Genomic DNA, 12,650 nt, shown 5'->3' with positions numbered 1-12,650 from the left:
GGAGAAGAAAAATAAATGTCAGCAGAATTTGAAAAGGTAATAATAATATCACATATAGAGTAGTAATAGCTAGTTATCTTACCTGACTGGTTCAACTAAAAGGGAATACATATTAACAAAGAGGGGATAAGATCCCAACCAAACTGTGTCACCATCACAAGTACCAGCAACATCTGTTAGGAGTTCTTTTAAATTTGGTTGCTTTCAATAGCTATCTTATTTTAGTATTTAATTCTTCTGGTTTGTTTTCTTTCCTCATTTCTCTGTCTCCTCTGTCCCTATATGCAGATTAATAAGGGAAGATGAGTATATTTAAAGAAAAATCCAAAAAAATGCATAACTACTTTTAATAGGCAAAAAGCAAGCAATTATGCAAACCTAGTAAATATGGTGAATGATGAATCTAAGAAATGTAATTTTAGATGGAAATCAAAGTGACCCCATAAAGTGATAATATTAATTTTGTATTTTGGATCATAATCTAAACCTTTTCATTGCAAAATGGAGTTGCAATGTCATCTTGATAGAATGAGTCAAATGTATCAATTGTTCAAAAATAATATATATCAAATATATTAATTACTGAATAACCAATAAATATGTAGGTGCTGCTATTATTAACCAATGACTGTGTCAAAGGAAATGCTGATTTAGAGGAATATCATCATTTCTTAAGTAAATCATCACTTAGTACTCATCTTTTTAATCTCTTATGCTTGTTATTTTCTTTGCCTCTCTCTCCAATGTAGTTCCTTTGAACTTTTTCTAGAAGCAGGTTTCCTGGTAGACAGTCTCTTCTGCAGCTTCTCTGAGATGCAGGACCTTCCCAACCATCTTTGCAGATACCTGGCTCTTTCCAGGGGCACAAGTTTGTTTTAAGGTTCTCCACAGGAAACAAGGCCTGAGATGGACTCTCCGTTGCCACTTCCTAGACAGAACTGCCGTTATGTCTGGTTTAAAATATAAAGGACAGAGCTTGGATGTGAATTCAGATTTGTTTCGTTCTGGAGCCTGCCTTAACCACTGGGCTGCCCTGCCCTTCAGGAGGTACTGTGATATAACACGCTGTCGGTGGTGCCACACGTCGTGCTACTTCCTACTTCTGTGCATTTGACCGTTCTTCACCTGGAATGACTTTAAATCTCCTCTACCCTACTAGTTCCCATTTGTCATCTGAAACTCAGTATATCAACCATTCCCTCCAGGAAGGCTTCCCCAGATCCTCAATCCAATTAGGGAAGTTTCCAACATTATGCTTTTCAGGGCCCACAAGAGCCCAGCACACAGTTTGTGTACATTACAGATGATACCTATACCAAGAAACCGGTCCTGAGAATAGAGCACCTAGTTTTGAAAGTGCTTGCTTTTGACCTAGCTGCACCAACAATAAATCAGTTTCTTACCCAATATTTTTTGCACCCCCATCTGCCAGCTGCAAAGTTGAAAGTTTAGCAATGTTTTTGGGAGAACTAAGTCTGATAGATGCTGACCCCCACCTGAAGTATCTGCCATCAGTTATTGCTGCAGCAGCTTTTCATTTAGCACTCTGCACAGTCACAGGACAGAGCTGGCTTGAATCTTTAGTTCAAAAGACTGGATGTACCTTGGAAAGTCTTAAGCCTTGTCTCATGGACCTTCACAAGACCTACCTCAGAACACCACAGCATGCACAACAGTCAATAAGAGAAAAGTCTAAGAGTTCAAAGTATCATGGTGTTTCTCTCCTCAACCCACAGAGACACTAAATGTGTAATGGTGAAAGACTGCCTTTGTTTTCTAAGATGTAAATCACTCAAAGTATATGGTGTACAGTTTTTGTAAGGTTTTAATTTTACAATTATTTCTGAATAGAGCTATGGTAAAGTACAAATTATGGTATCTATTACTTTTTAAATGGTTTTAATTTGTATATCTTTTGTACATGTAACTATCTTAGATATTTGGCTAATTTTAAGTGGTTTTGTTAAAGTATTAATGATGCCAGCTGTCAGCACAGTAAGAATAAGAACTAATAAATGGATTCGGGGGGAAAAATAAATAAATAAATAAATAATGACCCCCTCACCTTCAGCTATCCATCACATACCACAGACTCTATCTTTGTGTTCTCGAACTGCAATTTACTCTACATTAGGGAACAGATCCTGTTTATCTCTTTTCCCATGGTAAGCACTCGATACAAGCTGCATAAATACATTCAACTGCTATGAACCATTTCCCCCCTGTGGGGCAGTATCTTTTCTGTTCTAAGGTCTATATAAAGTCTTACCTTATAGAGTTTAAGTTCCATGTGACAACAGGATTACCAAAACTGCTTTTCCAAATGACTTTAAAGGTTTTCATAGGATGTTCATACATATTTCTATCTTTGTTACTATTTTTTTACATCGGATTCATTTGTTTTTTCAATGACTTAGCTGTTGTATTCAAGTTTTCCACAACTGTTCAAATGAGTCATTGTAGATTTCTTTACACTTAAGTGTGTTTTGTGGAAAGCTGAACAATGCCATTTTTTCCACATGCACAATGGTTGCTTTGCATTAGCTATTTCAGACATCTCTTCTAAAGTTTGATAATGCTGTCCAATTGCTTATTAAACTACAAGCATAAGAATGTTTCTTTTCATCACTTCTTTCTTAAAATATCTGTTTTTTCTTCTAGGAAAATGTAAAACTTTTTTTTGAAACTTTAAAGGTAAGTGCAGAATCAGATTAATATCTTAAAATCTTAGGAAGCTTTAATTGTCTTAAAATATTTAATAGACTAAATCCAAAGTTCTTACTTAATATTTAATTATTTTCCCTCTCTTGATTTAATCTCCTTGTTTAGCTTAATTTATTCCGTTTATTCAAGCCTACCCCACATAAGAATCAAAATGGTTCAGTTCTAATGCCCTAAATCCCTTATCCCCATCTTTCTTTCTGAGTCCGCTCCTGTCTGGAACATCCTTTCCTCTTGAAATCCTTTCCAATCCTTAAGGTTTAAGTCACCTTCTTCATGTAAATTGTCTCATCACCAAAACATAATACGAATTGTCACCCTCCCAAACTGGTGTTGTTTCTCTTTTTCTCAGTATATTCCACCTGTATTTTTTTTCTAAATTTTTTATTTATTTGAGAGAGAGAGAGCAAGCAAGAGAGCACAAGCAGGGGGAGCAGCAGAAGGAGAAGGAGAAACAGACTCCCTGCAGAGCAGGGAGCCCCATGGGGGGCCAGATCCCAGGACCCTGAAATCTGACCTGAGCCGGAAGCAGATGCCTAACCGACTGAGTCACCGGGTGCCCCCCACCTGTAATTTTTATAGATGCTCTGCCTTCAAATTAAATTCAACAAATGTTTTTCCGAAAAACCCACTTATTTGTATACTAAGTTTTGTTAGGAAGGTTTTTATGTTGTCATGTTTAAAGCAAGGGTGCTATTTTAATGCACACAGGGCTAACACAATTAGGTAATGCCTCCTGAAGTAAATGACCTTCAGAGATTTTAGAATGAATATTATTTAAACATCAAAATATTTAATTTGGGGTGGGCATTGTAAGCAAGAAAAAAAGATTCCAGGAAGATGGAACAGAACACAGAGGCAAGAAAGTATGGTGCCTGTTTAAGGAATATTGTGTTCTGGTTTTGCTGGGAGAGTCTGCCTTGGTGAGTCCACTTCAGCATTATCTGATTCCGTTAAAGTCCATCATTCTTCCCTCAGAATTGCCTGAAGAGCTCTGTCCCAAGTGCATACTGAGTGTCTAAAGCACTCTTCATTGCCAAAGGGACAGATGCAAAATTGGCTGGCCCACTGAGCCAAGTTCCTCTGTTGCAGATTCATTTGGAGTTTTTCCCTTTGCCTGTAAAGTGTTGTTCCTGTGGTGTGTGCATCTGCCTCTGATCCCATTTTGTCTGAGATTATTTAATTGTTCCACATGCTGGGAAGGTTTATTTATTTACCCACCAGACACCTGCATCTCTTTGATGCTGTCTTTTTGATTTGTTTATAAATAGAAAAAAGAAAATCCCATTGAGGGTGAAACACATTTTATGTCCAGTGAAAATGTTTAGCAATCACAGTAGAAAGCACATTGTTTTAATTTCACAGGCCGTTGGAAGCATTAGCTCATTAACAAACTAATTTAAAAAAAAAAAAGGAAAGAGAGGTGGTTTTGGATAGAGAGTATTGTTTACTCTAGTCAGCGTGCATTAGCAGAGCTCATAGATCTTTAACTGTTAAGCACATATCAGATCTCTGCTTAACCTCCTCGGGCACCTGACCCTATTAGGTTTGTACTTCTCTCTCTCCCTTCTGTGTCACAGGAAATAAAATAGTTTCCCTGATTGGAGGTGATGGGGTCAGTTTTATATTTCAGCTTAGTTTTGTGTCTTGAAAATCGAAGGGAATGAGAGAAAAAAAATGCATTCTTTACCTCTTGTCTTCTTTCTTTAAACATTTCATAAGTGTTTACTAGGTGTGAAGCATAAGCAAGATGTAGAATCTGACTCTCAAGATAGATTTTTAAAGAAACTGTTTACAGTGCAGCGTGGTAATTGCAAAGATAAAGCCCTGTATATCAACACAAAGGAGTGGGAAGAGGGAAGATGGTTAGGAAAGTACCTGTTGAGTGGACTACTTAAGTTAGGCACTCTATATTCCTTTCTATAGACCACACGGAATTTAGGAAAGAATGTGTATATGACATTTTTCTGTGACTACAACTCCGTGAGGAGGGATTAAGGAGATAATAATAATAGCTGACATTAATTGATTGTTTCCATACTTGTCTTAGGCGAATTAATTTACTGAATCCTCACAACAACCCTATGAGGCAAGTAGTGTTTCCATCACCTCCATTTTGGAGAAGAAGAGTCAGAGGCTTAGAGAGGTAAGTAACTTTCCCAAAGCATCACCGAGAAATGAAGTAGCAGAACCAGAATACAAACTCAGGCAACCTGATTCTCATGCCTTTGACTGTAACCTTTGTGTAATATGGAAAAAGGAGCTTCTGAAAAAGGGAGACAGAAGACTTCAGGGACATAATATCTATCACAGTCCAGTCAGGAAACAGCACACCAATAATTTAAGCAGGGGACTTTGCACATAAGAATTATCAACAGTAAAGAGGAGATTAATTTGTAAAAGAGGCAAAGAGAGCTCTAGAGAATACAGGAATGACAGACAGATATAGGGAGAGGCTACTACCTTTAAAGCTAAGTGAGAGAATCTAAGGAAGAAGCCAGTTAGGAAGGGGACCTACCCTACACCAAGCTTAATATATTTACTTTATGGTAAATTCATTGTGTCTGAGGCCTACTGGATGGAAGAAAAATTTTCTGAGACCATAGACTGGAGCTGGGAAACCACCTCCCGGGGTTCATACACAGCTCACAGAGGGGGTACCTGCTTTGCTGCAGGTAAAACTTTCTGGGGTTGTGCACCATATGTTCTCTTGCACACCACTAGCCAGGAAACTATCAAAAAAAAAAAAAAGCTCTAATGCTTAACGACTGAGCCCCCCAGGTGCCCCTAGAACTGAAGATTTTTAATCATGTAAAAATATGGTGTCCAGGGTGCCTGGGTGGCTCAGTTGCTTAAGCAACCGACTTCGGCGCAGGTCATGATCCCGGAGTCCCAGGATTGAGTCCTGCGTCGGGCTCCCCGCTCAGCGAGGGGCCTGCTTCTCTCTCTGACCCTCTCCCCTCTCATGCTCTCTCTTGTGCTCTCTCTCTCCCAAATAAATAAATAAAACTTTAAAAAAATATGGTGTCCAGTCATATGCTATTCAAAATAAAACAATGATACTTTATAAAAAATTAATGACATAAGAGAAAGCCTTGGATTTCACCTAATGCCTGGATTGATATGTTCTCTCTTTCCACACACAAACACACACACACACACTTCGATTATCAAATTATTTCAAACAAATCTTGTGTGCCCATTACTTAATGGTAACAAGAAGTACATGCTTTGTTTTTCTTTTGGGAAATTTAGCAATGGAAGCATCTCTTCACCAATTTAAGAAAAAGAATGTAATCCTTGTAAAATATCCCCCCATTTTCCTTTTTGTTTTTATTTTCTTTTTCCACATCTAGGAGAATTTTTTTTTTTTTTTTTTTTTTTTAGAGAGAGAGAGTGTGTGTGCACGAATTGGGGGGGTAGAGGGGCAAAGTGAAAGGGAGAGAGAATTTTAAGCAGGCTCCATGACCGGTGCAGAGTCCAACTCAGGGCTCCACCTAATGACCCTGAAATCATGACCTGAGTTGAAATCAAAAGTTGGACACTTAAACCACTCAGCCACCCAGACGCCTCTAGGAGAATTTTTTATTATTAATCTTAAAGTTTGAATTAGATTTAAATATTGTCCCTCCCATATCACAATGTGAATGTTCTAAATTGGAGTTCTGAGGCTGAGACATCTTTTGTATTTATGTACATGTTGTCCTATACTCTGTTAAGAGTGGGGATCATAGGGCACCTGGGTGGCTCAGTCGTTAAGCGTCTGCCTTCGACTCAAGTCATGGTCCCAGGGTCCTGGAGTTGAGCCCCACATCGGGCTCCCCGCTCTGCGGAAAGCCTGCTTCTCCCTCTCCTACTCCCCCTGCTTGTGTTCCCTCTCTTGCTGTGTCTTTCTCTGTCAACTAAATAAAATCTTAAAAGAAAAAAGTGGGGATCATAGGTTGTCTTTTTTCCCCCTTAAGCCAATCTAGACAGGCTAAAAATATTTTAAAATATATTGTGACTTGTTCTTATCTACTCCCTAGAACCTTAATGTCTCCCTGACGATAACCCCAGAATCTAAAGGAACATATTTGAAAAAGGAAAAGAAGCAAAAAGACACAACAACACACTTCATTTCTATTATAATTGATGACTTAGTCTTTTATTAGGAAGAGTCCAGTCTTTGAAATTAGAAAAGCCTTTAGGTTTCTTTATAATTCTAAAGAATGTCATTGACCTTTTCTATTTTTGGGGGGAAAAAGCCCTGTAAGAAAAGTGTGCTATATCAGCAAGTTGGAAGATAGAAAACATAAATATTATGTCATGGTCTATATTCACTATAGAGAGAATAGGAAGAATATTAATTTGATTATCCAAAAAATATCCATTAATTGTTTTGTTTTATTTTTTTAATTTTATTATTATGTTAGTCACCATACAGTGCATCATTAGTTTTTGATGTAGTGATCCATGATTCATTGTTTTCAGATAACACCCAGTGCTCCATGTAGTACGTGCCCTCCTTAATACCCATCACCGGGCTAACCCATTCCCCCACCCCCTCCTCTCTAACACCCTCAGTTTGATTCTCAGAGTCCATAGTCTCTCATGGTTCGTGTCCCCCTCCGATTCCCCCCTTCATTTTTCCCTTCCTTCTCCTAACGTCCTCCATGCTGTTCCTTATGTTCCACAAATAAGTGAAACTATATGATATTGACTTTCTCTGCTTGACTCATTTCACTTAACATAATCTCCTCCAGTCCCATCCATGTTGATGCAAAGGTTGGGTATTCATCCTTTCTGATGGCTGCGTAATATTCCATTGTATACATGGACCACATCTTCTTTATCCATTCATATGTTGAAGGGCATCTTGGCTCTTTCCATAGTTTGGCTATTGCGGACATTGCTGCTATGAACATTGGGGTGCATATCGCCCTTCTTTTCACTATATCTGTGTCTTTGGGGTAAATACCCAGTAGTGCAATTGCTGGGTCATAGGGTAGCTCTATTTTTAATATTTTGAGGAGTCTCCACACAGTTTTCCAAGGTGGCTGTACCAACTTGCATTCCCACCAACAGTGTAAGAGGATTCTCCTTTCACCACAACCTCTCCAACATTTTTTGTTTCTTGCCTTGTCAATTTTTGCCATTCTAACTGGTGTGAGGTGGTATCTCAATGTGGTTTTGATTTGAATTTCCCTGATGGCTAATGATGATGAACATTTTTTCACGTGTCCGTTAGCCATTTGTATGTCTTCTTTTGAGAAGTGTCTGTTCATGTCTTCTGCCCAGTTTTTGACTTGATTATTTGGTTTTTGGGTGTTGAGTTTGAGAAGTTCTTTATAGATCTTGGATACCAGCCCTTTATCTGTAGTGTCATTTGCAAATATCTTCTCCCATTCTCTGGGTTGCCTTTTTGTTTTGTTGACTGTTTCCTTTGTTGTGCAGAAGCTTTTTATCTTGATGAAGTCCTAAAAGTTCATTTTTGCTTTTGTTTTACTAGGCTTTGGAGATGTATTTTTTTTTTTTTTAAGATTTATTTATTTATTTATTTGACAGAGAGAGACACAGTGAGAGAGGGAACACAAGCAGGGGGAGTGGGAGAGGGAGAAGCAGGCTTCCCACAGAGCAGGGAGCCCAATGTGGGGCTCGATCCCAGGGCCCTGGGATCATGACCTGAGCTGAAGGCAGACGCTTAACGACTGAGCCACCCAGGCACCCCTGGAGATGTATCTTGAAAGAAGTTGCTGTGGCCGATGTCGAAGAGGTTACTGCCTATGTTCTCCTTTAGGATTTTGATGGATTCCTGTCTCACATTGAGGTCTTTCATCCATTTTGAGTTTATCTTTGTGTATGGTGTTAGAGAATAGTTGAGTTTCATTCTTCTGTATATAGCTGTCCCAATTTTCCCAGCACCATTTATTGAAGAGACTATCTTTTTTCCATTGCATATTTTTTCCTACTTTGTCGAAGATTAGTTGACCAGAGAGTTGAGGGTCCATATCTGGGCTCTCTATTCTGTTCCATTGGTCTATATGACTGTTTTTGTGCTAGTACCATGCTGTCTTGGTGATCACTGCTTTGTAATATAGCTTGAAATCGGGAAACGTGATACCCCCAGCTTTGTTTTTCTTTTTCAACATTTCCTTGATGATTCGGGGTCTTTTCTGATTCCATACAAATTTTGGATTGTTTGTTTCAGCACTTTGAAAAATGTCATTGGAATTTTGATCGGGATGGCATTGAAGGTATAGATTGCTCTGGGTAGCATAGACATTTTAACAATGTTTATTCTTCTGATCCATGAGCATGGAATGTTTTTCCATCTTTTTGTGTCTTCTTCAATTTCTTTCATGAGTGTTCTGTAGTTCCTAGAGTATAGATCCTTTACCTCTTTGGTTAGGTTATTCTGAGGTATCTTATGGTTTTTGGTGCTATTGTAAATGGAATCGTTTCTTTAATTTCTCTTTCTATAGTTGCATTGATAATGTATAAGAAACTAACCTGATTTCTTTGCATTGATTTTGTATCCTGCCACATTACTGAATTGCTGTATGAGTTCTAGTAATTTGGGGGTGGAGTCTTTTGGGTTTTCCACATAAAGTATCATGTCATCTGCGAAGAGAGAGAGTTTGACTTCTTTTTGACAATTTGAATACCTTTTATTTCTTTTTGTTATCTGATTGCTGTTGCTAGCACTTCTAAGACTATGTTGAACAATAGTGGCGAGAGTGGGCATCCTTGTCGTGTTCCTGATCTTAAGGGAAAGGCTCTCAGCTTTTCCCCATTGAGGATGATATTCACTGTGGGCTTTTCGTAGATGGATTTTATGAACTTGAGGAATGTTCCCTCTATCCTTATACTATGAAGAGTTTTAATCAGGAAAGGATGCTGTATTTTGTCAAATGCTTTCTCTGCATGAATTGAGAGGACCATATGGTTCTTCTCTCTCATCTTATTAATGTGTTCTATCACATTGATTGATTTGCGAATGTTGAACCACCCTTGCATCCCGGGGATAAATCCCACTTGGTCGTGGTGGATGATCCTTTCAATGTATTGTTGGATCCTAGGATTTTGTTGAGAAGTTTGGAATCCATATTTATCAGGGGTATCAGTCTGAAATTCTCCTTTTTGATAGGGTCTTTGCCTGGTTTGAGGATTAGGTAATGCTGGCCTCATATGATGAGTCTGGAAGCTTTCCTTCTGTTTCTATTTTTTGAAACAGCTTCAGGAGAATAGGTATTATTTCTTCTTTGGATGTTTGGTAGAATTCCCCAGGGAATCCATCAGGCCCTGGACTGTTTTTTGGGAGGTGTTTGATCACTGCTTCAATCTCGTTACTGGTTATTGGCCTATTCAGGTTGTCAATTTCTTCCTGTTTCAGTCTTGGGAGCTTATAGGTTTCCAGGAAGGCATCCATTTCATCCAAGTTGCTCAATTTATTGGCATATAGTTGTTGATAATAATTTCTAATAATTGTTTCTATTTCCTTTGTGTTAGTCGTGATCTCTCCCCTTTCATTCATAATTTTATTAATTTGGGTACTTTCTCTATTCTTTTGGATGAGTCTGGCCAGTGGTTTATCGATCTTAATAACTCTTTCAAAGAACCAGCTTCTAGTTTCATTGATCTGATCCACTTTGTTTCTGGTTTCTAATTCACTGATCTCTGCTATAATCTTAATTATTTCTCTTCTAATGCATGGCTTAGGCATCATTTGTTGCTTTTTCTCTAGTTCTTTAAGGTGTAAAGTTAATTGGTGAAACCAGGATTTTTCTATTTTTTTGAGTGAAGCATGAATGGCTATGTATTTCCCCCTGAGGACTGCCTTTACAGTATCCCATAGGTTTTGGACTCATCTGTTTTCGTTCTCATGGTTTCCGTGAATTGTTTAAGTTCTTCTTTGATTTCCTGGTTGACCCAAACATTCTTGAGCAGAGTGGTCTTTAGCTTCCAAGTGTTTGAATTTCTGCCAAATTTTTTCTCTTGATTGAGTTCCAGTTTTAAAGCATTATGGTCTGAGAATATGCAGGGAATAATCTCAATCTTTTGGTATCAGTTGAGACCTGATTTTTGTCCCAGTATGTGGTCTATTCTGGAGAAAGTTCCATGTGCACTCGAGAAGAATGAGTATTCTGTTGTTTTATGGTGGAATGTTCTGTATATTATCTATGAGGTCCATCTGGTCCAGTGTGTCATTTAAAGTTCTTGTTTCTTTGTTGATATTCTGCTTAGATGATCTTTCTATTGCTGAGAGTGGAGTATTTAGGTCTCCTACAATTAACGTATTGTTATCAATATGACTATTTTGGTTAACAGTTGGCTTATGTAGATGGCTGCTCCCATGTTGGGGGCATAGATATTTACAACTGTTAGATCTTCTTGTTGGATAGACCCTTTAAGAATGATATAGTGTCCTGGGTGCCTGGGTGGCTCAGTCGGTTAAGCGACTGCCTTCGGCTCAGGTCATGATCCTGGAGTTCCAGGATCGAGTCCCGCATCGGGCTCCCTGCTCAGCAGGGAGTCTGCTTCTCCCTCTGACCCAACCCCCTCTCATGCTCGCTCTCTCTCTCTCTCATTCTCTCAAATAAATAAATAAAAATTAAAAAAAAAGAATGATATAGTGTCCTTCTGTGTCTCTAACTACAGTCTTTAGTTTAAAATCTAATTTGTCTGATATAAGAATTGCTACCCCAGCTTTCTTTTGAGGTCCATTGGCATGGAAGATGGATCTCCATCCCTTCACTTTCAGTCTGGATGTATCTTTAGGTTCAAAATGAGTCTCTTGTAGACAGCATATTGATGGGTCCTGTCTTTTTATCCAATCTGCAACCCTATGCTGTTTTATGGAAGCAATTTAGGCCATTCACGTCGAGAGTGATTGTTGAAAGATATGAAATTATTGTCATCATGTTGCCTGTGAAGACCTTGTTTTTATAGGTTGTCCCTGTAAATTTCTATTGTATATCACTCTTGGGGTCTTTCTCCTTTTATAGAACCCCCCTTAATATTTCTTGCAGGGCCAGCTTAGTGGTCGCATATTCTTTCAGTTTCTGCTGGTCTTGGAAGCTCTGCATCTCTCCATCCATTCTAAAAGACAGCCTTGCCAGATAAAGTATTCTTGGCTGCATTTTCTTCTCATTTAGTACCCTGAATTTGTCTTGCCAGCCCTTTCTGCCTTGCCAGGTCTCTGTGGATAGGTCTGATGTTATTCTAATATTCCTCCCTCTGTACGTAAGGAATCTCTTCCCCCTAACTGCCCTTAAGATGGTGTCCTTGGTGCTAAGATTTGCGAGTTTTACTGTTACATGCCCGGGCATTGGCCTGTTTTCCTTGATCTTGGGAGGGGTCTTCTCTGCCTCTAGGACGCGAATGTTTTTTTTCATTGCCCAGTTTAGGGAAGTTCTCAGCTACAATTTGCTCAAATATATCTTCTAGTCCTCTCTCTCTCTCCACCACCTCAGGCGTCCCAATAATTCTGACATCGGAACATTTCATGGTGTCACTTATTTCTCTGAGTGTATTTTCATGGATTTTGAGTTGTTCCCCCCACCCCGCCTCTTCTTTTCCCTTCTTGTCTATTAATTGGTCTTCTAGATCACTAATTCGTTCTTCTGCCTCGCTTACCCTAGCTGTTAGATTATCTATATTTGATGGGATCTCATTGATAGCATTTTTAAGTTCTGCCAATTCAGCTTTCATATCCGCCCTTAGAGACTCTATGTTGCCTTTAATTGATTTCTCCATTCTAGCTATCATCTTCACAATTGCTACCCTGAATTCCATCTCTGACATCTTGGTTATATCTGAATCCATTTGTAAATCTGTGGCATAAGTCATAGTCTCTGAGTCTTTCCTATTTTGGGGGTTCCTCCTCCTAGTCATTCTGTTGACGGGTGGTTGAGGGAATGTATACAGTCCAAATTATTGACCACAACCTA

General features: G+C 38.8%; 1 pseudogene; it reads left to right on the top strand.

Moving 5' to 3' along the window:
* Positions 1 to 15: 15 nt before the first annotated feature.
* LOC113913614 lies at positions 16 to 1,753 on the top strand (annotated as a pseudogene).
* The last annotated feature ends 10,897 nt before the right edge of the window (positions 1,754 to 12,650 follow it).

Source organism: Zalophus californianus, chromosome 11, assembly GCF_009762305.2.
Source record: "Zalophus californianus isolate mZalCal1 chromosome 11, mZalCal1.pri.v2, whole genome shotgun sequence".
In the NCBI taxonomy this organism is placed as follows: Eukaryota; Metazoa; Chordata; class Mammalia; order Carnivora; family Otariidae; genus Zalophus; species Zalophus californianus.
Note: the sequence above shows the minus strand (reverse complement) of the source record. Positions and strands in the feature narration are given on the sequence as shown.